The sequence below is a fragment of the Anabrus simplex genome, chromosome 11, assembly GCF_040414725.1.
Source record: "Anabrus simplex isolate iqAnaSimp1 chromosome 11, ASM4041472v1, whole genome shotgun sequence".
In the NCBI taxonomy this organism is placed as follows: Eukaryota; Metazoa; Arthropoda; class Insecta; order Orthoptera; family Tettigoniidae; genus Anabrus; species Anabrus simplex.
The window spans coordinates 86,610,360-86,636,133 of record NC_090275.1 but is presented as its reverse complement, the minus strand read 5'-3'; the positions used below and the strand labels follow the sequence as shown (position 1 = coordinate 86,636,133).

The 25,774-nt window shown below is 40.9% G+C and overlaps 1 protein-coding gene across 2 annotated transcripts in view; it reads right to left on the bottom strand.

Annotated features, from left to right (window-relative positions):
• Positions 1-19,914, bottom strand: part of LOC136883507 (fatty acid synthase) — an 830,097-nt gene extending 810,183 nt beyond the window's left edge. For both annotated transcript variants that reach the window (XM_068229677.1, XM_068229680.1), the window contains exon 1: positions 19,765-19,914. The gene's annotated coding sequence lies outside the window, so the exon portion shown is untranslated. The remainder of the gene's footprint in view (positions 1-19,764) is intronic.
• Between the last annotated feature and the right edge of the window lie 5,860 nt (positions 19,915-25,774).

The window sequence follows — 25,774 nt, the reverse complement described above, 5'->3', positions numbered from 1 at the left end:
CATCAATGATCAAGACGTGGCGGCCTACACACTGAAAGGTTTGAAGCAAGAAAATTACAAACACATTGCCCATGTGATGGAGTTAAATGAAGAAAAACTATGGTCAGAAAATGTGACGAGTAAATTGCTGCTGGAAGAAGATAGATTAGAGAGAGTGAAGGATGAACGTGAGAAGAAAAATCAAGAATTGAGAAGCTATGTTATGAAGAACAAAGGAAAATTCCATGGTTTTGAGGAGAAACTCAATTTTTCTCATGAAAAATTGAGCTCTTCTGATAGATCCTGTCACTGTTGCGGTCAACTTGGGCATTTTGCAAGATAGTGTTCAAAAGTAAGAGAAACCAAGTCAAGAGGAAATGTAATTTATTACACTTGTGGCAAGGAGGGGCATCCTTCGTTTAAGTGTAGAAACTCTGAGGCTATTGCAAGTGACACTAGGGGCTCAGACGGGAATGCCCATGGCAACAAGAAGCCTCAGAGAGAATTCAAGAATAAATTTGTCACTTATGAAGAGAAAAAAGAACCGGAGACAGAAGAAAAGAAGGTTGGAAATAGCACTGTGAAAGTGAAATATGCTGTGCATTTGATGAGAGGACCAGAGGGCAAAGAATGTAAACAGGACGAAAAGTCAAGTGATGCAAATACTTGGATTGTGGACAATGGTTGTAACAACCTCATTACACCTCACCGTGAGTTATTGAACATCTTTGCAAGAAATGTGTCAGGTTCAGTGCAGGTGGGAAAGAAAAGTGTCGTATTTGATGTGAAAGACAGTGGGTCCATAGTGCTGAAAATATGTGATCAGTGCGGTGGATGGACTTTGAAACTAACCAAAGTGCTGTGGGTTCCATATGCATCTGATAATATTTTGTCGGTGAGGAAACTTGAGAAAACTAATGTGCGTTTTGAGATAGACAGTGGAAAGCTGACTGCTTATGACAAAGGGAATGGAGATGAAGTATTGTTCAGTGCCTATGCAAGAGAAGATGACATGTATACCATCAAATGTGATTAGTATGAACTAGAGAAATCTGACTGTCAAGATAGTGATGGTGAACAGGAATCTGTGTGTGCAGTTGCTTGCAAGATGGTAGCAAGAGAAATATGGCATGACCGTTTTGGGCATGCTGAAAATTTGCCTGACAGTGATTTAATTAGCAAGCAAAAAGGTAGTGAGAAGTGTGAAGTGTGCATGAAAGGCAAAGCTAAACGGGCTCCTTTCCCAGATAGACTAATTAAATCACCCGCTCCCTTAGATCTTGTTTACTCTGATGTTTGTTATGTAAAGTCTGAAACCTGGGAGGGGCGAAATATTTCCTAACCTTGACAGATGACTGACTACTCCAGATACATTGAAGTGAGTGTGTGTTAAAGCACAAAAATGAGGCTTGTGAAAAAATAATTACATTCAAGAAAAGAGCTGAGAATATTCAAGATTTAAAAAACTGAAAAGTTTGAAACAGTTCTTTGTTGACAATGGTATTGTTCACAGGCTGTCTTTACCAGGGAACACCAGGGGAACACCAGCAAATGGGAGTGTCAGAGAGGCTGAATCAACAGCTTCTGACATTAGTTCGGTGCATGTTATTGAATGCAGGTATGCCTTTTAATTTTTGGGGCGAGGCGCTGTATAATAATAATAATGTTATTTGTTTTACATCCCACTAACTACTTTTTAAGGTCTTGGGAGACGCCGAGGTGCCGGGATTTAGTCCCGTAGGAGTTCTTTTACGTGCCAGTAAATCTACCGACACGGGGCTGTTGTATTTGAGCACCTTCAAATACCACCGGACTGAGCCAGGATCGAACCTGCCAAGTTGGGGTTAGAAGGCCAGCGCCTTAACCGTCTGAGCAACTCAGCCCGGTGCGCTGTATACTGCCTCTTACATTAAGAATAGGTGTAAAGCATCTGCTCTTGAAAACAATATACGCTATGAGTTGTGGTTTAACAAAAAGAAAATTTGATGACGAAATTTGTAGAATGAGAGTATTTGGATGTCGTGCCTGGGTATATGAGGAACATAACAGAGGTTATAGGCTGTGGGACTTGAAAAACAAGTGTGTTGTTTTGTCCAGCAATGTAATATTTGAGGAGAGAGTGTTTTCCATGAAAACTAATAAAGAAGGACATGCTACTGTGTTGCCTGTTAAAACTTGTGAGAAACTATTGGTCGTAGATTTAAGTTTGTTTGTCTCTGATAATGAATATGACTTGGTGTGCAGAACTGATGAGCAAGTAATGGGTGAGAGAGATCAGAGATCAGATCCTGAAATCAGTGTGAATAACATCAATGCTGAAGTGCAGGAAGAACCCATAATTCCTGAATTACGTATGTCACAGAGAATTAGAAACAGACGAGAGTATGCGGATTGCATTGGATGTAATTTGCATGCTGTGTCTGCTGTAACTGACAGTTTACCGAAGAGTGCCAAGGAAGCTTTGACTGGTCCTGAATGTAAAAAATGGAAATCAGCAATGGAGAAGAAGCTAAGTAATTTTGAGCAAAATGAGTGTCGAGAATTGGTAGAGGGACCAAAAGGAAAGAATATTATTGGGACAAAATGGGTGTTCAGAATCAAGAAAAGGACTTGATTGTAATGAGAACATTTACAGGGCTAGACTTGTAGCTTTAGGTTATAAGCAGGTAGAAGGTGTTGATTATAATGATAATTTAGTCATGTTTTGAGGCGTCACTGTCAGAATCTTGATTGCTATTGCGGTCGTCAAAGGTTGGAATATTCAACATTATGATGTACATGCGGCATTTCTAAAGAGCAACATTAAGGAAGAAGTGTTTGTGGAGCAACCAAGTCGCTTTGAAATAAACCCAACTGTGTCTACAAGTTAAAGAAAAGCATATATGGTTTACACCAAAGTTCAAAGGACTTGAACATTTGTTTTGATGGTGTCTTGAAGTCAATAGTTCTTAAAAGATTTGTTTGTGTGTGTTTGTGTTTGTGTGTACTTCGGTGAAAATATGCTGGTTGGAGTGAATGTTGATGATATGATAGCTATCGGTATTGTTGAAGTTTTGGAGTGGTATAAGTCAGAGTTGTGTCGCTATCTAGACTTCAAGGATCTTGGGCAAATTAAGAGTTTATTATCGATGTCTGCGACTGTAACCAAAGATGCGGTGTATGTTGATCAATGCAAATATATTGATAATCTGATACATGAGTATAACTTAGAAAATGCCAAAGGATGTGTTGCACCGTTGGATGTAGGGGACAAAAGGCATTGTCAGGGGAGGGAACTTCTAAATTTAGGAACTTGTTAGGACTTGTTGATTATCGTCCACATGTTTATCTACGTGTGTTGCTTATTTTTTATTTGTGTTTGTGATCAAATTTTTATGACAAGGGGAGGTATTAGAATGAATAATTTTTCTCCTGTATTTAGTGTCGTTAAAAATTTGATATGATGAGAAAAATAGTTCGTAGTGTCTGTAGTATATTTCATATCTATGGTAGTGTTTTTTATTATTCAATTGTTTTATCAGAGATTGTGTCGCCAACTTTCTCGCACCGGAACCGCGCTAAATTTACATTTACTCTGTAATTAAAACTGTGATTCGTTTGTATTTTGTGCCGAGTAATTGCGCAGTGTGTTGTTGAGTGTAGAGTTGAGTTGAGACAAAAAGTTGTAATAAACTTTTCTAATGAATTATTGAGAGTTGTGTCCCAATTTATTTCTGATAACTTTATCTTCATATTGTGATCTTTCCTACTATTAAAGACACCAGTCAAACTTATTCGTCTACTGATGTCATTCTACGCCATTTCTCCATTGACAGGTCGGATTTTTATTATTTAGCGTATGGCCCATAGAATCAAGTTGAGTACAGAAATAAATGATATACTTATTTACATACAAGAAAACAATGAACAAGAAAAGACTCCTTACAAGCGAATGTCAAGATCATTGATCCACTGTATTGCTTCTGGAGTTGCCAACAGAAAATCAACTTTGCTGCCTGTGTATGCCCGCGTTTCACACTCTCTGACAATATTGTTGTATGGTTTGTCGTGCAGCTCCGCAATCACACGCGGGTGACGGCAACTTGTTCCATTTAAACAACATGTCTCTGCATCTGCTATGGCCTGTTCTTATTCTGTTCAGAGCAGACCATGTTTTACGTGATAGCTGGAATCCATTTGGAAGATTGGCATTCGAGAACATACTGTGCAGGTGCATCTCCGTTGCGGCTTCCCACCGTCTTTCCCACTCTGTAGTTGGGTTATAGCTTTTATAGCTTCTAGCAACCATGTCTAAGGCGTTGCGTAAAGGTGGATGGCGTGAACGTAATCTGATTTGGTTCATAGTTCGTAGATCTTCATGAAGAGGTAGATTGGTGTTCCTTAAGATTTTATTAAATTCCTTGATGAGAGCGGTGGATCTGCATAAATCAGATGGCATTATTCCAGATAAAAGCGAGAGCTGGCGAGAGATGGCGTAGATTGAATTGTGCCAGTTATTATGCCCATAGTGGAATTCAGTTCAGTATAAATAAGTCTTGTGTGCTGATTGTTCATCCATACTGGAGCACAGTACTCAACATTTGAAAATACCAAGCCCAAAAGCTGAAGACCGTAAACGCTTGCCGAAGAACCCCAGTTAGTTTCACGAAGCTTATGAATGATGTTACGTGTTTTCAGTTTCTGTGCGGAGTTCAGCAGATGTTGCTTCTAGGTTAGTGTTCGATCCAAGGTTACTCCAAGATAATTTTGGATTCCAATTTTGGTGAAGTATCCTGCCACAGAAACTCACGTTCAATTTGGTATTTGCTAAAGGATTGTTTACATGGAAACAAGACACCTCAGTTTTATTGGTACTGGGCTTGTGTCTCCAGTTCCTGAAGTAAGTTTTCCAAATGGATAAATCTTTTGTTAACATCTCTTCAGTTTTCTCCAGTTCTTCGTGTTGCACAGCTAATGCCATATCATCAGCGTAGCAGAATTTCCGTGATGTAACTTCAGGAAGATCAGATATATATAAGCTGAACAGAAGTGGTGATAGGAATGAACCTTGAGGCAAACCATTTTTAAGCTTCCTCTCCTTGCTCACATTGTTTCCTATGATAACCTGAAACCTCCTATCACTCAGCATATTGTTAATAAGTCTTGCTATCTTTCCGCATGGTATTACCCGGAGAAGTTTATAGACCATACCTTCCCTCCACATGGTATCAAATGCAGCAGTGATATCGACAAAAGCAGGAGATGTCTTCAACTTTCTTTGGAACCCGATTTCTATGAATGTTGTCAGTGTCAAAACTTGATCACAACAGCTGCGACCTAGTCTGAAGCCTGCCTGGTCCATGGGAATGTGCTGTAAAATGGCACTGCTTATTCTGTTAAATATGAGTCTTTCAAAAAGTTTGTAGCAACAGCTAAGGAGAGCTATGGGGCGATAATTTTCTGGCTTGTTGTTGGGTTTTCCAGGTTTTAATATTGCAATTATCTCAGCCTTTCTGAACTCCAATGGCATGTGCTCAGTTAGTAAAATGTCTCAGTCAGAAATAATTCTCTGTAATCCTCATATTGATGATGTACATATTTTATATATTGTATGTGTTTATATGCTCAACCATTTACTAATAATCTTATATACACAAACTATATTTTGATGTGTAAGTGCCCGCCAGTATGTAGTGTCCTCTACAAATCCTATGTGTGAGCCTGCAGCCTCGTTGGGATTAATCGAAATAAATGAATGAATGAATGAAAAATGTTGCTAGCCATTTCTTCGCATTTTGTCCCAGATTGATAAAGAACTCCGGAAGGAGCTTCAGATGGTTTTAGATCTTTCAGTGATGTATCAATCTCGGATACCGTAAAGGGATTTGCATATTCTGAAGACTGAGATGCTGTTGACTTCAAGCTTTGAAGTTGTCGTCTAATATATTTGGTGAGTTCTTTGTCACCTGGAACTCGTTACGTTGCAATGATGTGAGAGGCAATTTCATCCGATGTAACTTCAGCCTGTTCCCTGCATACTGGTAAGCTTCCTCCTAATTTTCTGAGAAGACTCCAAGCTTCTCTGCTAGAGTGAGTAAAATCTATCCTCTCAACTGTTTCTATCCACTTATGCCTTCAAGATGAGTCCAGACTGGACAGAAGCTCGGTTGCTGTGTTAGGATCTCCACATCGTTACAAGTCTTGATATAGTGCATCACCTTCTTAATTCCATCCAGGGATCTATTCTTTGCGGTATCCTCTTGGAATGAACTTTTTAGCTGTTCCTATAACAACACCAGCAAAATGCCAATACTTGTTAGACTTAGGAGGAATCTATCGGATGCACTTATCAAGTTCTGCTGTGAAATTGGTCCAGTCAGGTTTACGAAAATTCCAAAGAGAATGTGGTGTTGATCTAATTATAAGGATTGTGATACCAATTTCAATTAGGATGGGCTAATGTTGGCTATGTCGAAATTCACCAATCAGTTTTCTCGTGATGTTTTCAGGAAAACCACTTTCATTCGAGCTTACAAAACAGAGGTCTGGATTTGTATCTTTGTTCCTTGCAGCTCGGAACATACCACTTTGTCGAGCAGCTCGTCTCCTTTCTCCCAAGTCTTCCCAGCCCAAATTTTGTAAGGCTACTCTTTTGTCGGAAATCACCCAGAACAAATCGAGCTGCATTTCTTTGGATTTTTTCCAGTTCTTGAATCAAGTAATCCTGGTAAGGGTCCCATACACTGGAACCATACTCTAGTTGGGGTCTTACCAGAGATTATATGCCCTCTCTATTACATCCCTACTACAACCCCGAAATGCCCTCATAAACATATGCAGAGATACGTACCCTTTTACAATCATATTTATGTGATTACCCCAATGTAGATCTTCCCTTATAATAACATCTAGGTACTTACAACGATCCCCAAAAGAGACTTTCACCCCATCAACGCAGTAATTAAATCTGAGAGGACTTTTCCTATTTGTGAAATTCACAACCTGACTTTTAGCCCCTTTTACCAGCATACCATTGCCTACTGTCCACCTCACAACATTATCGAGGTCACTATGCAGTTGCTCACAATCTTGTAACTTATTTATTACTCTGTACAGAATAACATCGTCTACAAAAAGCCTTATCTCTGATTACACTTCTTTACACGTATCATTGATATATATATCAGAAAACATAAAAGGTCAATAATACTGCCTTGACAAATGTCAAGAGATGAGGAAAAGGGCAATTAGCAAGGGATTGTTCAATAGTGGGCCGGAACGTGACCACCGAGATAACGGTGGTCACGGCCAGAAACAGTTGCAAGCTTACAACATCGTGTCGGCTTTTGCACATCGGTTCCAGGAAACAACAATATCCTAGGGATCCTGGGTTTCAGAGTTGGGGAGACTGTAACAGGATTGTGAGTTGCACGTTAGCTCCTCATTTTGTGCCAAATAAGTAACATTTTTGAAGATGGACCTTTATGTCATAAAGAAGACAAAACTATGTGCATTTTTGGTAAGTTATGAAGCAGTTATTTATTCTAACAGCAGCAAGTCAGATAGCAGATACATGCCTAAGTTCTATAGGTAGGCCTATATATTTTGTCAAATTCCAGGGGACTGATTGGAACCTCAAATGGCACCATCAAATGTGCGGGTAACTATTTTCTAAATGGCGGGCGTGATAACTCAGGTCCAATGGTTCTATCTTCTCATCAAGACTGCCGAGGCTTGAATCGCAGTCGATGTGTGAAACACTTTTAAAATGAGAAGCCACGTTCTATTGATTCGGATTCTACTTAAAACATTAGATCTCGTCCCTTACCTTTCTTTAGTAATTTTGAGCCATAATTGCATCTTTTATGGTGGCATATTTTCAGTATTCAACATTCTTCGAGCTTATCTTGTACCTTAAATGGTGAGTGGATACAGTGGCTTACCCACAAAATAATTTCAGTGGGTGAGGTGTAAGTCCAGGCCATTAGCGTGGATAAAACTTTTCCTTCGAAGGGGTTATGCAAATATCTTTTATTTTTTATTTAGAATTTGATTTGAAGCCTCCGTAGCTCACGCGGCAGCGCGTCAGCCTCTCACCGCTGTGTTCCGTGGTTCGAATACCGGTCACTCAATGTAAGATTTGTGCTGGACAATGCGAAGGCGGTTTTCCCTGTCGTCTTTCATTCCAGCAACATTCCCCACTATAATTTAATTTCATCTGCCAGTCATTAATCATTGTCCCAGAGGAGTGCGACAGGCTTGGGCAGCCGCCACAATATCTATCCTCGCCGCAAGATGGTGGCTTCATTCATTCCATCCCTGACCCGGTCACTGACTGGAAAACAGGTTGTAGGTTTTCATTTGATTTAGAATTTGCTTTACGTCGCACCGTAGGTCGTATGGCGACGATGGAAAAGGAAAGGGCTAGAAGTGGAAAGAAAACGGCCGAGGTCTTTATTAAGGTACAGCCCCAGCATTTGCTTGTTGTGAACATGGGAAACCACAGAAAACCATCTTTATGGCTGCCGACAGTGGGGTTCGAACCCACTGTCTCCTGGATGCAAGCTTACAACTGTGCGCCCCTAACCGCATGGCCAACTCACCCGGTGGATATGAAACGAAAGCCGGTCCTACAGAGTGCGGTGACGGATCTTCAGTAGATATTGATGGTTTTGATTGTTACCATGTAATTATATCCAACAATCAAAATCATAGCTTCTGTACTCTTAACATAAATCGGCTGCATTATTGAAACTGTTCCAAAAATTTATATCGTTCTTTGTTTGTGAGGAAGTAGAATCTTCATTTAATTTGTCTTCTAAAAAAAGGAGTCACTTTGGTACTTTCGATTACGGGAGATTCATGGAATCATGGCCAACTCCATTGCACCCACAAACAAGGCTGTATCTTCCCCATCCCATGCCTTTTTTAACTTTGTCAGGGACGGTAATCGATTGCAGGGTGCTTCAAGTCAAATTCTAAAATAAGGAGACCCAAAAGTAAACAGCCGGCTCCGCGGTATAGGGGTAGCGTACCTGTCTCTCACCGGAGGCTCCGGGTTCGATTCCCGGCCAGGTCAGGGATTTTTAACTGGATCTGAGCGCTGGTTCGAGGTACACCCAGCCCACGTGCTTATAATTGAGGAGCTATCTGGCGGTGAAATAACGACCCCGGTCTAGAAAGCAAAGAATAACGGCGGAGAGGATTCGTCGTGCTGACCACACGACACCACGTAATCTGCAGGCCTTCGGGCTGTTACGCTATGGAGTTTGGTTTGAAAAAGTAAACAGAGAAGGAAGTGATATCCCTGCAAGGCTCTTTAGCTTCCAGTTAGTTCTTACGTCCGGTCTCGAGAATTTAGGACAGTTGGGAAAACGTACGCCTTAATAAATGCTCCTCATAAAACTTTTGTAATAATCCTAACTGCATCTATTTAAAACAATAACCGCAAACGATTCCTTTTCATGTGGCTCAGTTGGTTGAGTCGCTGTCCTTCTGAGTCCGAGTTCGCAGGTTCAAATCCCGGCTTGGGTCGGTGGCCCTTAAAACGGTGTTGAAATGGCAACATCTCCATGTAGTTGGTTTCTGGCACTTTAATAAAAATTATACATACGAATATTAGCGTCACAAATCTGTAACTTTATACTACCGGCACTATATTCTGTATCCCAGGTTTGCGAGGGAAAATAATAGTACAAGGTAAACCCTACCTAGCATAATTATGTTATGGCATGTATTTTTCTTTATCAACAAACAAAACTATCTATACTCACACCCCCTTACTTTCTATATATATATCACTATCACTATCAGCCATATTCAATCGTTTTTACGATGTGGCCTCTTTAAGTCCGAAGCAAGGTAGGTTTTCATGAGGTCTCTCCATCTGGGACGGTCTTGAGCGATGTTCTGCCAATTGATCCCAGTAATCTTCCGGATGTCTTTATCCCATCTGTCCGGTGGTCTTCCCCTTGGTCTGAGATGATCTTTCGGACACCACTCAAGCACAAGCTTTGTCCACCTACCATCAGTTCTCCGAGCAACATGGCCTGCCCACTGCCATTTTAGGGTAAATACCCTTTCTAAAATCTCACTGACCTTTGTGACTGACCTGATGATATATATATATATATATGTTGTTTCTGTGTGTATTTCTTTGTCGCATTATTTGTATAAAATGTCACTTCTTTACAGCTTATCACATGATCGTTATTATAAGAAAATTCTAAACCAGAATATTGCATCTTTACTCAAACTATGTCTTTTTGCATTCATTTCATTTGCACTCAGAACATATGAAATGCTGCAGTTATGTTGAGATGGGAATAACAGAGGTTGGCGGGGGGGGGGGGATTCGTCCAAGGAGTCTAGACACACCAGGAGTTTTAACGAATGTACGTTCTTTTAGCATTTTATATATAATGCATCATACTATTGCTTCCGGAATCCGCACGAATCCACCACTCTTACTTGGATCCAAGGTTACTCATTTCCTTTTTAGGTAGTCTATACCACTATAAAAATAAAATTCTGGATGAAGAACTACCTTAATCCCCACCCCCTCCAAACAAATTAAATCCTGGCTACTTACTGGCAAATAGTCATCCATTAATGTGTGAGAATCGTCCTCTAAAATATATCGTAGGTAACGACATTCCATTCCTCGTGGTGGGAAAATTATTGTTCTTGGGGAAGATTTCATAAAGGTTTTGCCTGTTTTGCCAAATGTTTATCGCGAAACAATTATTTATTTATAATTGTATTATTGTATTAAATACTCTTCTATTTGACCCTTCTCCAAAACGCATGACTTACATAAATAATGCTGATAAAGCCACAAAAAATTGAATTCGCTGATTTTTGCTAGAAATCGGCAGTAATGACTACCCCTCACTAGATGGTAACGGCTCAAATATTATTGAACTACCAGTCAGAATTTTAGCACATTATGCGAAAGATGTCATTGTTTTGTCGAAAGTTGGCATTCTTAATATTAATCTGAAAGTCGTTGGGCTTATACCCGATAATTCAAAACCATTCACTACCGTAAACAGATTAATATTGAGGATGAAAATTAGCTACTTTAATTTCCTACGTAATTATTGAATTCCTCAGAATTAATGGTTTGCCTCCACATATTCGTATTCTAAAAATTGGAGCCATGGTTATGCTCCTTAAAAATCGGAACGCTTCTCAGCTGCTCCTAATCGCAAACAGATTGGGGCCTAATTCTAAGAAATATGTACGAAAATTGTTTAGATTTGGAAATAATAAGTGGAGATAAAGCTGAACAGAGAGCTTTAATTCCTCGAGTTGAATTAACAACATCCGATAAAACACTTCCATTTTCCATTTACTTTCAAAAGGCATGAATTTCCAATTCCAATTTTGTTTCACGATCAATTAACCTCAAGAGAAGTGACAGCCAGTTTTCAGCCATGGCCAGTTAAATTTTGTAATGTCAAAGGAGCGATAGTTTAAATTTGCAATTGTGCCAAGAGGTAATTGTAGGCTACAAGGAATGCAAGTGGCTACGTGGTTTGGGTCACGTAGCTATCAGCTTGCATTTGGGAGATGGTGGGTTCGAACCCCACTGTTGACACCAGACACTGTTCACACAAGGCAAATACTTCCTTCCCAATTCTAACCCTTTCTTTTCCATTGACGACGTAAAGAAAACCGTCAAAGAATAAAGAAGAAGTAATGTCGTATGTAAGGAAATACGTCAATATTAATATTTACCCCATTGACGGACTTCAGCTAGATATTATTATTATTATTATTATTATTATTATTATTATTATTATTATTATTATTATTATTATTATTATTATTATTATTATTATTATTATTATTATTATTGTGATGTTTTGAACATCACAGCATGTACAAAATTATCAAACTGTATAATTCATTGGCATTCTAAATTATTAAGTCATATATAGGCCTAGAGGGGTTGCCTGGCCGAGGCGGTAAAGACGTGTTCGGTTCGCCCGGAAGGATGTGGGTTCGAATCCCCGTCAGGAAGTCGTAAAATTTAAGGAACGAGATTTCCAATTTCAGAGGTGCATATGGCCCTGAGGTTCACTCAGCCTACATCAAAAATGAATAACAGGTTAATTCCTGGGGGCAAAGGCGGCCGGGTGTAGAGCTAACCACTCTACCCCATCACGTGCCGAGATTAACAATGGCGGAAGCCTTTACCTTCCACTCCTCCAAGGTCCTTCATGGCCTGTACGGAGGTGACTTTGCTTTTATATAGGCCTAGGGTTTTTACTCATCCATTTCACACTACCATCTCTTTTCTTTATACCACGGCAGTAACGAACTCTGAACGAACTAATCCTTGAGTAAGGTATTACAACATCACCTATATTTATAGCTTTGCAGTAATTTTCCATAGCCGAGGTCAGGCAACCGGACACGACATGCTAATTTTAGCCCTTTACCTGGAAAAGGACGTCATCAAGCTTGCAATATTGCCTACTCCACTCCATATTCTGAAGAGAGAGTTACAACTTGTTAACGCCCACTTTTCGAAGTTCGATATATGACGCTTTGATTGCCCGCTCCCGAATGCCGCGACGGTGCGACCCAAGTTGATTTGCTGTACTTCACGAAGTACACGCAGACCGACAAGGCCGCCTACCAGGAACGTCCACCACATGCCCGGGCCACCCAGAGAAGGCCCACCGCTCGGTCGCAGACCAGGAAGACGATCCGGACGGAGGAAGACGGCACGGAGACGGACGCCCCGAGGCGTTCAGAGGCTGCCACGCAGGCTCGACCTGCTAGCGCCTCGTTCACGACGCAGACATCGATGTGCGCCCCTCAGGACAGGGAATGCAACAAGATGCCAGCAACGACCGACGCCGCCGCCGCCAACCAAGAGAAGGGAGAAGCCGCCGCTGCAGCGGGACCACCCGTTATCCAAGGGTCACCGGGCCAGGAAGAGGGCCACCAGGACGAGGCATCCTCCCCCGCCGAGCAGAGAGCGCCGCAGACGCCGCCCCCGGGCAAGAAAGAAGAAGACGACGCCAGCCCACCAGGAGAGAGCAGCCCAGTCGCAACCCAGGACTGCTCCCAGGACAGAAGTCGACCAAGGAACCAATCAGGAGAGGACCTCAGCGGGTAGCGGCAATCAGGTGAGATCCAAACGTCCCCCTCAGCAGCTCTTGCAGTGTTTCCGCTGTTTGAGGTGAGGCCACAGGCAGGAGAGGTGTGGGCTCTGAGTGAGGTGCAACCGTTGTGGGGGTGATCACCACTACACGGTCTGCGCGGCACTTAAAGAGGCGTCAGTGTGGCTAACTGCGCGGGGGGCACCCAGCCTCCCACCACAGTTGCCCTGTGTACCGGGCTATTACGCGGGCAGAGAGGAAGGGGGCCCGGCGTCATGACTCACCGCCGTCGAGGAGGTTCCCCCCCGGCGGGTTTGGACTCATTCTCCGGGATCGGAGACTGGGTACGAGGGACCCCAAGGAGGTGGCAATGTGCGGCGGGCCCTAGTGGGACTTGACCCATGGCTCCGCAATCGGGCTATTCACGGCAGTGCCCAGATGGACTGATCCCTTGACAACTGGAATGGCGAGAATACGGATCATGGCTGGTGCATAATACATTTTCTCTACTAACTCAAACATCTGGACCTATCCAGAAACCACATCCTTGCATGCGCTATCACAATTTGTCAGATTTTACATGTAGACTCTCTCTTTCCGCCTATGTTGTTTTCTCCCTACCCTTAATACCACGCCTTAACACCACACACCTATCACAAACTCTGGCCTTGGTAGCATGTTTGACATTGAAACAGGCAGATACTCCTTGTATTAGTTCCCACTCTTCCCTGCTATCTCTTTCTTCTTAGAAATAATAGCATGTCGGAGGCCGTGTAGATTGAGTCGATGGCCACGCGGGGGCAGCGGGCTTTGGGGCCCCCAAATAAAGAACAATGGAGAGCGTCTATCTGTCGATTCTATCATTACATCGAAGGAGGGCTGTACGTCTTGACATCGGAGAAGGTCTTAACTGCTGAAGGTCTTAACTTAGTCCACTTCGCATCTGAGAAGGGCACTACTCAATATTACTCTCATTGAGTCCTGGTTATCTCAATGACGAGAGATAAAGTCAACGAGAGACCGGTTTTCACTTGTCTAGAACAGAAGACATGTATTTAGTTACGCTACAGTTCTGTAATACGGAAGAATACAAGTGTATTCTCTCCATGAACGTAACCCAAGGTGGTTTTGATCTTGGAATTAGGGCTCATTACAACATTATGCAAGGAGTATTATAGGAAGTGCTAAAATTAGGAAATTCATTGTCCAATAGTGGGCTATGCACAAATCAGAAATAGGACTGGTACCTGCAACGAGAGATGACGACGCCTGTACGAGAGGTCCATCAAACATCAGCTGCTACATCGAACGTATCCAGATAACAGAATCTACAAATGATGAGCTAATGGCATGAATAACTGCAGGTCTCCGCGAAACAGTTTATTTTATTAATTTTTCATTCAATTTTTCTTTTGTTTCCGTAAGTTCAGTTTTCGTAAATCGGCCGTCACGTTTTTCATCCTAATAAACACTTATTTTATTTGGTACTTTCTGAAATTCTTATTATTGATCCTTAATTTCCAAGTTTGTGTGTACTTAATGGTTAGTGTTCCGTCATATCACCTCTGGGAGTATTTAGAGTCTGATTACCTATGATTATTATTATTATTATTATTATTATTATTATTATTATTATTATTATTATTATTATTATCCACTATCGCCTTCAAGTCATAAGTTTGAAGGTTGGCGCCCATGGGATATTGTTTATGGAGAAGTAAATGAGCGAGTATTTATTTATATTAAAATTAAGGTGACCCGGGACGTCACATATTGTTGCACATCCGTGAGCAAGAGTGAGTATGTCACATTATTATTATTATTATTATTATTATTATTATTATTATTATTATTATTATTATTATTATTATTATTATTAATATTATTATTGTTGTTGTTGTTCAGTTATTGTTATTGTTTGGGTCATCAGTCCATACACTGGTTTGATGCAGCTTTCCATACCACCCTATCCTGCACTAAACATTATTTTAATTTCTACATAACTACTAGAGCCTTCATCTACTCTCATCTGTTTGTCATATCCATACCTTGGCCTACACCTGCCGTTCTTACCACCTACACTTCCCTCAAAACCAACTGAGCAATTCCTGAGTGTCTGAGAGTATTTAGAGTCTGTATCTTTATCATTCTATCCCTTCTTCTCGTCAAATTTCGCAAAATTGTTCTCCTCTCACCAATTCGATTCAGTTCCTCTTCATTCGTGATTCGATCTATCCATCTCACATTCTTCTGTAACACCACATTTTGAAATCTTCTATCCTCTTTCTTTCTGAGCTGTTATCGTCGACGTTTCGCTTACATACAACGGAACGCTCCAGACGAAAGTCTTCAAAAACATCGTTCTAATCCTATAGCAATGAGTGATGTACGCGAGTGATGCCTGGCATCGCGGTACTCAACACTTTCGAGTCCAGGTTCGGACTCGTTTCGCTTGCAAAGACTCGATGACAGCATGACGTCACACGTTCACTCTCGCCCGCTCTTAGATGGATGAAGCATGCGTACAAGTGGTCGCTGAGGTTGTAATGGGATTGCGATAGAGCGGTACGATATTTAAAAAACTTAATGAATGAGCAAAAGAAATAATCTAAATTTGATGATGACTTGAGAACGATAATACTACAACTATATAAGCATTAAAAAAATTAAAAAATATGAAAATATCCGTTCACGGCGTCTCTCGTCGACTCCACTGAATATGCCATCTATTCTAATATTGATAATATAGCTTATCTGGAGGTTTATACTGGTTTAGTCCGGTGGTATTTGAAGGTGCTCAGATACGTTAGCCTCGTGTCGGTAGAATTACTGGCAAGTAAAAGAACTCCTGGGGACTAAATTCCGGCACTTCGTTTTCTCCGAAAACCATAAAAATGTACGTAGTTCGACGTAAAACTCAAAACTTTATTATTATTATTATTATTATTATTATTATTATTATTATTATTATTATTATTATTATTATTATTATTATTTAAAATCACTGTCACGGTACATATGTTGTATTTAGAGCATTTTAAACACGCGTTTGTTATACATGGTCTTTCTGCACACATTGTATTGCTTCGCTACTGGAAAATTAGACTTCAGGTAGCCATTATGCCATATATATGCTAACATGAACGGTAGTATGACAGACTTATTTAGTACGTTTACATGCAGGATTCAGATCGATCTGAGTACACTTCCCGTATTGAAAAAGCCATGTAAACGTGGGCTCAGTTTGGATTGAGTCTCAAGGTCGATACGGTAAAATCTGGGATCGTATCGTACTCGGTTCGAATCGAGTTCCATGTAAACGCGGATCGTACTGAGATCGTATTGAAAACGACTGCGCACACACTCCATGTTTGTTCTGACGAAATCATCATCATCAAAGTTCTGACGAAATAACAAATATAATAATACTTGTGTAATTGAACAGCAACCGTAATCATATTATAAGACGGCCAGCCCTTGCGATTAACAAAATCACGATAACCATTCTGTTGGGGGTAAAATTGGAATGTGCGTTCCATCTATTGCACCAATTACATTTGGAATACCACACATATTTTCAAAACTGAAAGTTATCTCCTGGGCTTCTATTGCGTTTGGCGTTTTTAAATTCTAAGAGGTGATATCGATTTTACTACAATTCTGCATCGTTCTTATACGTCGACGTTGCCTGGCGGATTCAATACGATACTCAAATAGCCTACTACATGTAAAACGGAATCGTCTTCAATACGGTAAGTGTACTCAAATCGATGATGATGATGATGATGATGATGCTTGTTGTTTTAAGGGGCCTAACATCGAAGGTCATCGGCCCCTATGTACTCAAATCGATCTCAATCCCAATGTAAACGTACTATATGTAACCATAGCCTATTACTAACCGCGCCAAAGCCTACAATCGTCTGGGGAAACAGGTGACTAGTTTATCTCTACATCATACTTTCGGCACATATAATGAAGGGTATTATGATTAGACGTCCAGAATGCGATGTATGTACACGCAGCAAATCATCAGATAGAACGTCATTCTGTTCTAGCTAAACAGGTAATGGAACGGAGTGAACAAAATCCACCCTCCGTTTTGACGTTTATCATTGCAACACATGACTGTGCAAAGGAACAAAACCGAGTGTATTGCAGTCTTCAGAAGTTGAGCGAAGGTCGAAGAATAGTTGCAGGATATAAGCAGTGCTGTAAACATCAACAATGTCAAGTAAGAAGAGATCGGCTGTATGGGACTACTTTGATGTCTCTGAAACTGTTCCCAAAAAAAGCTGTGTGCAACATATGTAGAAATACTTTAAGTTACAACAGGAGTACAAACACCATGCTAAAACACCTGAATGCAGTACATGAAATCTGTGTGAGAATGTCTGAAGGGCAATTACGTTACCATCGTGGCATTGACAGGGATCATAGTAGGCCTACACACCCAGGTAAATGCTGTAACATAGTTATGTAAACAATGTAAACGTAATTTAATAACAGAAAATCACTTTGTGACGTATTACTTACATAGGAGAGCCTCCGTGGCTCAGGCGGCAGCGCGCCTGCCTCTCACCGCTGGATACCGTGGTTCAAATCTCAGTCACTCCATGTGAGATTTGTGATGGACAAAGCGGAGGCGGGACAGGCTTTTCTCCGGGTACTCCGGTTTTCCCTGTCCTCTTTCATTCCAGCAACACTATCCACTATCATTTCATTTCATCTGTCAGTCATTAATCATTGCCCAAGAGGAGTGTGACAGGCCTCGGCAGCCGGCACAGTTCCTATCGTCGCCTCAAGTTGGGGGCTTCATTCATCCCATCCCTGACCCGGTCATTGACTGGAAGACAGGTTGTAGGTTTTAATTTTCATTACTTACATAGAACAATCTATTACTTAAGATAAAAAAAATTGTGCTCTGCTTTCCTCTACGTTGATGAATACCAATATTTTTCTTCCTACAGCAACAACATTATATACTGTAGATCCGTTGCTGGTCAAGGGTGATCGAAGCGCTCACAGTTGTAACAGGGTTTTGTAAATACAGCAATAAGCAATTCTCCCTCACACAGGAAATATGACCTAGAGCGACAATGCTCGACACCTACAACCCTAATATTGTCATTTAAACGTTGATATGAACCCAGTCTGTTGTGTTAATTGTCTGATGAAATATGCAATTACAGGTATTAGCGACTGGCCAGTGAATGTTAATGTGATTGAATAAAATAGGAGTCAGATGAGATTTGCATGTTGTTTATGCAGACTGCGTGAATACAATACCAATAAATGATACTACAGCACATATATGTTTTTGAACGCCCTACACATATATCTTTGCAATAAATTTGTCTGGCAGTAATATTGTCATTATTTCGCACAATATTATTACCGGTACAAGTTTTCCTACAAGGATGTCGCGGGAATAATATTTCATAGCTATCAACTATTCCCTGGTGGCTACTTCCAGGCTACACAGTAATAAAAGAAATATTAATAATAATAACAACAATAATAGAACGCTGCCGTTATCGGCATTAGAAAAGGGCGGGGCACAGTGGGGAAACTGTCCTCATCCCACGCTCATCTTCGGTCCTACTTGTCTATCTTTTGACTCGACAGTTTGTTAGGAAGTCATAAATTTTAGTGATGATGATGCTTGTTGTTTAAAGGGACCTAACATCGAAGGTTGTACAAATTTTTAGTGCCTATGATAATAATAATTATCGTAACAATCAAATTATTGACGGCGATGACTCAACAAAGTCCGCCTCTGTGGTGTAGTGGTTAGCGTGATTAGCTGCCACCCCCGGAGGCCCGGGTTCGATTCCCGGCTCTGCCACGAAATTTGAAAAGTGGTACGAGGGCTGGAACGGGGTCCACTCAGCCTCGGGAGGTCAACTGAGTAGAGGTGGGTTCGATTCCCACCTCAGCCATCCTGGAAGTGGTTTTCCGTGGTTTCCCACTTCTCCTCCAGGCGAATGCCAGGATGGTACCTAACTTAAGGCCACGGCCGCTTCCTTCCCTCTTCCTTGCCTATCCCTTCCAATCTTCCCATCCCTCCACAAGGCCCCTGTTCAGCATAGCAGGTGAGGCCGCCTGGGCGAGGTACTGGTCATACTCCCCAGTTGTATCCCCCGACCAAGAGTCTGAAGCTCCAGGACACTGCCTTTGAGGTGGTAGAGGTAGGATCCCTCGCTAAGTCCGAGGGAAAAACCGAACCTGGAGGGTAAACAGATGATGATGATGATGATGATGATGATGATGACTCAAAAAAACTAATCATGAGCAGCAAACATTCTGCAGTCCACACCACAAAAATATTCTGTGGGTGACCCTGAATGCCGTGCACTCCAGTACAATACATTATAGTTCTAAAACATGTCCACAGATAGCGAAACTAGTATGCTTGGACTCGAGTCTGGAGTCGAGTATAGCGATTCTAACACCACATTACTCGATTCTACTTGATTCCGTCGCTAGCCCATCACTAATAGCAATGTTCGAAGTGAACAAATTTCTTTTCTTAAGAAAGGTCTTCCTTGCTTGCGCTAGTCTTTATTTAACTGGAGTGTGGTTCTACTATAATATTAAGGGATGTTGGTGGACAGAAGTATTAGAAAAGAAACGCCATTCCAGAAGTATTCTCAAAGGCTGGTTGTGAAAAAATAATGACACACACCTTGTTTATCCTGGAGGACGGGTTGTCAAGTTTCGTAGCCCACGAGGAGAGTGGACAGATTCCAGTGGTGCTGATGAAGAAGTGCCTTCTCCCGAGTCACGATCCACTGAACTGGACTGAATCGAACAGAAAATTGAGACGAATAAAATACAGCAGATTGCGCAAGAAATCCTGAAAACACCGTGCATAAAATCTCGAAGGTCAAAATTACACAGGGTCATTGAATAAATAGTAAAAACGGGATATGACGTTATTGAATCTGCTTATAGATCCTTTGCGTACTGTTCTGTACGAATAAAATCCAGCAGATTGCGCAAGAAATCTTGAAAAAGCTTGCGTAACATCTCGAAGGTCAAAATTACACAGGGTCATTGACTAAATAGTAGAAACGGGATATTATGTTACTGAATATGCTTATTGATTTTTTCTGCTTATAGATGTCATGTGCCCAGCGCGTGCAGGCTAGCTTTTAGAGGGTATCGACAAATGAAAGGAAAGGGCAACCAACGACCTAAATTCAACATAAATAAATAAATAAATAAATAAATAAATAAATAAATACAATTTGTTTTACGTCGCACCGACAGAGAGGTCTTACGGCTACGATGGGATAGGAAAGGGCGAGGAGTGGGAATGAAGCAGCCGTGACCTCAATTAAGGTACAACCTCAGCATTTGCCTCGTGTGAAAATGGGAAACCACGGAAAACGATATTCAGGGCTGCCGACTGGGGGTCCGAACCCACTATATCGCGTATGCAAGCTCACAGCCGCGCGCCCTTACCGCACGGCCAACTCGCCCGGTTAATAAATAAACAAATAGACCGCCTCTGTGCTGTAGTGGTTAGTGTGATTAGCTGCCATCCCCGGAGCTCCGGGTTCGATTCCAAGCTCTATCTCGAAATTTGAAAAGTAGTGCGAGGGCTGGAACGGGGTCCACTCAGCCTCAGGTGGTCATCTGAGTAGAGGAGGGTTCAATTCCCATCTCAGCCATCCTCGATGTTGTTTTCCGTGGTTTTCTACTTTTACTCTAAGCAAATGCTGTTGAGGCGATAGAGGCGGGATCCCTCGCTGAGTCCAACCCTGGACGGTAAAGTGATTAAATAATAAATCTATATATATATAATAAGAGTTTTGTCTGTACATTGCTCAGAATTTAAAAAGGATGGTAGCATATTTCTGTATCAGTCGTATCCACTGTAACAAGGACATTCACTTTTAGTTTTCTGTAATGTTTGTCTGTACACTCATCACGAGAAAACGGCTGAAGAGAATTTGATGAAAATCGGTATGCTAAGTCGGGGAATAAGTCGCTATAATCTAGGTCATAGATAATTTTATTCATGCTGAGTGAAATGGTAGTTTAGGGGAAGGTCTAAAATGTAATTCTCAAATATTTATGTTATTATAGTTCAGTTATTATGAGTTTCGACTTGACGTTTGAGCGCTGCCTTTTGGCGGAGGGTAAGTGAATTAATCAACAGCCAATCGCTCCGATAGAGCGCGTTAGACTCCAGTTGCGGTTAGCAGTGTTGTCGATTTGTTGTTTACTGTCACCACGTGCCAAGGATCATATAAGAGAAATAGATCCGTCACTCCTGTATAATATAGTTCACTGAGAAAACAGGTCATGGAAGCTATAGTGGCCCCTGTATCTCCGCCAACATAAGGAAATAAATACCACGATAATACCTCGTAATAAACTTGATAATAACAGTTATTACTTTGTTATTGTGATAGAGATAATGATTGCATTTCGGTAGGAAAGTTGTATCTAAAGCTCCTTTCGTGTCTTTTACTTGAAAAGCAAATTGCAATTACCGTATTTGTATGTTGGCAATACTGCTATAATGCTAGCTTGTATCGTTGTTTCGCCGTTCGCATTGTAATGTACATTTACATCTATTAGATAATAAATGCAACATTGATTACTGAAAATGTTAATGCAATTCATATAAAACCCCAAAACGCCCATATTTGCCTAAATCACGATCTAACGTAACCTCATTCTTTCGCTCGTTCGTTAAACCCTTCCCACGACTTTTATGTATGGGAATGGAAAACAGGAGAAGGAAAGGAAGAAGTAAAACACAGCATAATGCACACAGTTTATATTTTGAATTTTATTCCAAACAGCAGGTAAGAAGCACAATCACACACACGTTTACTCGCAACAGCTAGGTAGTTCAATGTGAAATACGTTCATGATCATAATACTATTTCTTCACACTAAGAACGCGTATAATTGTAATTTCATTCCATACTCTCAAAAAACTGGATCAAAAATCTCGTTCAATGCGAAAGAATCTCAACAAATTTTCGTCTAACAAGCACTATTACTTACCGTACGACCAAGTTCCCTTCACGCGCAACGATAACAGTGTTGTGTTTTGAATTTGCTGTACCGCGCAACTGAATGTGTAATGCCAACCACTGCCTTCTAAATTAACCCTCTATAAGTGAATTTTAGTTTTCACTAGTTGGCGAGATTGAGGGGCCCATCTCGGAACTGCTTCGGACGCTCCCTATGAACTATGAAGTGTCACGCCCTTGCCACGTGCTATCAGCTGTGTGTTGTATTGTGCTCAGTTCTTTTCACGGTCTTTGTGTGTCTTTGTGCTAGGTTGTTGTTCGTTTATATTTCGCAGTGTAGAGTTTATAAATGTATTGTTTAGTATTTTTAATAGTATAGCGCGTTATATTGTAGTAAATAGTGTGTAACAGGTGATCTATTTTATATAGTAGCTTAGTTTAACATTTCGTTCGGTAGTTATATAGTAGGTTAATTTTAGGCCCGTGTGTGAATTTGATGTTCTGTCATGTCGACGCCTACGTCTAAGGATGAAGCTCCCAAGAGAAGAAAGCCTTTCGGATGCGGTACTCCACTAAGGAGTCAGGCCCGGGAAATTGTTTGTAATGTTAGAGAGTCATTCTTGACAAAGCACCAACAATGGCGGCTAGAAAGAATGAGTTGATTAAGTGGTTGAAGGAGCACAATATTTTGGTTCGCGATGACATGGGGAAGGGTGATCTTATGCATCTCTTGAAACAAAACAAGCCCCAGTACCCAATTTATGTGGTGGATAGCCAGAAGGAACGGGCATAAAGTAGTTCAGACGATTATGTTGAAGACTTTATTATCTCTTTAGGGTCAAGCGAGAGTGAAACCTCAACAGACGATGACAATGCCGATAGTGACTGAGAAATGAGTGGTATTTTCGCTTTGTAGGATTATTTCCTTCGTTACGGGAAAATGAATCTAACAGCAACGCGAGATCTTCTACATGGTGAGTAGAAATTTAATTTAATTTTCTCACGGTTTATCTGTTCGAGCATTGACATATTTTTTATCTTGTAGCCTTATACTAAATGTGTTGTGTATTATTGATCTTAATGTGAATCATGTATGTTGCTACAAGGAATAACTGATTATGGACTTATATTCCAGTATTTACATTTCTGTTCGTGTTGTATATCGTAAATCAGCTGTTTGTATTCGTGACAGTTTGGCACCACCGGCTGACTTCCGGCTAACTGTCAAGTCGAAACTCATAAAAACGGAACTATAGTGGTCGTATCGATAAATACTGTACCGGTAACTAATGTTATATTACATTTCCGATCATTTATGTCTTATAAATTGTAACCGTAACGGCTATGATCAAAGAGATGTTCATGAATTTGGATTTTTGTTCATGAGTCCATATCAGCGACGAGTCACGAGAAAATGGGTAAACTAAATTTAATGAAAATCAGTATGTAAAGTCGGAGGATAAGGAACTACAGTGTACGCTATAAATAATTTTATAAGGGGCACTAATATCACAGAGTCGAAAGAAAACTAAATATGAAGGCCTACAATTTAGAAAGCTTACAAAATTGATCCACAATAACATTACATTGACCATTGTTTGTTGTGATGTACTTTGTGCCTTCTGTTGCCACACATCTCCGGTAGATAGGATTACTGCTACAAGCCGAGTATTTTTTTTTCTAAATTTGCCCTACGTCGCACCGACACTGATAGGTCTTATGGCGATGATGGGATAAGAAAGGGCTAGGAGTGTGAAGCAAGCGGCCTTGGCCTTAATTAAGGTACAGCCCCAGCATTTACCCGTTGTGAAAATGGGAAACCACGGAATACCATCTTCAGGGCTGCTGACAGTGGGGCTCGAATCCAAGATCTCCCGGATGCAAGCTCACAGCTGCGCGCCCCTATCCACACGGCCAACTCCCCCGGTCGTACAGAGTGTAACAGCCTGCCTGAATATTGGTGGGAAGTAGCTAGGGAGTTAGATACCGTAACTTTCCTCTTTAGCATGCCATTCCTCTGGTTCATATATTTTCTGATACTACTGGTACGTAACACACTGGTTCATCATAGCATTCGAGCTATTGAGTCCCTACTCTGAAGCATTGATTGGAACGAGCAGTGTGCATATTTAACGGAATAAGGCAGAGGAGTGTTCACGGCTGTCTGCGGCCTGGTCATTCCAGCTCTGGAAATTTGGACTGTTAGATCGGCGCCGTGGTATACTGTTCGTTAAAAGTGAGAAATTGTGCGGTTTTTCATTTGATCGAGTATTTTATATGATAACATTGTTTTTAATCGCCACTTTCCTATTGACTTTTTTGTAATGACATATGTTGACTTCAGTTAAGAAAACCGCGAAGTCAGTCTTTCTGAGAATCCCGAAACGAAGCACGTGTACATCAACTAGTACATACATACATACATACATACATACATACATACATATATTTTCATTATAGACTGTTATACCTTTCAGCGTTCAGTCTGCAAGCCTCTGTGAGTTTACTAAACGTCGCCACAATCCTCGATTTGCAACTAGTGCTGTGGCCTCATTTAGTTCTATACCTCTTATCTTTAAATCGTCAGAAACCGAGTCTAACCAACGTCGTCTTGGTCTCTCTCTACTTCTCTTACCTTCTATAGCAGAGTCCATTATTCTCCTAGGTAACCTATCCTCCTCCATTCGCCTCACATGACCCCACCACCCGCTTTATGCGTACAGCTTCATCCATCGAGTTCATTCCTAAATTAGCCTTTATTTCCTCATTCTGAGTACCCTCCTGCCATTGTTCCCACCTGTTTGTACCAGCAATCATTCTTGCTACTTTCATGCCTGTTACTTCTAACTTATGAATAAGATATCCTGAGTACACCCAGCTTTCGCTCCCGTAAAGCAAAGTTGGTCTGAAAACAGACTGATGTAAAGATAGTTTCGTCTGGGAGCTGACTTCCTTCTTACAGAATACTGCTGATCGCAACTGCGAGCTCACTGCATTAGCTTTACTACACCTTGATTCAATCTCACTTACTATATTACCATCCTGAGAAAACACACAACCTAAATACTTGAAATTATCGACCTGTTCTAGCTTTGTATCACCAATCTGACATTCAATTCTGTTGAATTTCTTACCTACTGACATCAATTTAGTCTTCGAGAGGCTAATTTTCATACCATACTCATTGCATCTATTTTCAAGTTCCAAGATATTAGACTGCAGGCTTTCGGCACAGTCTGCCATTAAGACCAAGTCGTCAGCATAGGCCAAACTGCTTACTATATTACCACCTAACTGAGTCCCTCCCTGCCATTTTATACCTTTCAGCAGATGGTCCATGTAAACTACGAACAGCAAAGGTGAAAGATTACAGCCTTGTCTAACGCCTGTAAGTACCCTGAACCAAGAACTCATTCTACCATCAATTCATTTTTAAGCATCAACTAGTATATAAATAAATAAATAAATAAATAAATAAATAAATAAATAAATAAATAAATAAATAAATAAATAAATAAATAAATAAATAAATAAATAAACCTTCCCTAGATCACGCAAACCTAACGTCGCCGGGGTCGTAAGAACAATAGTTGACCGAAGGATGTCAAACAGGTAGGAAACAATGCCAGTCTCAGCTAGGAACCCAGCGGTCATCAATCCACATACCCTCGCGTTGAGAATGGTGGTGGTGGTCACGGT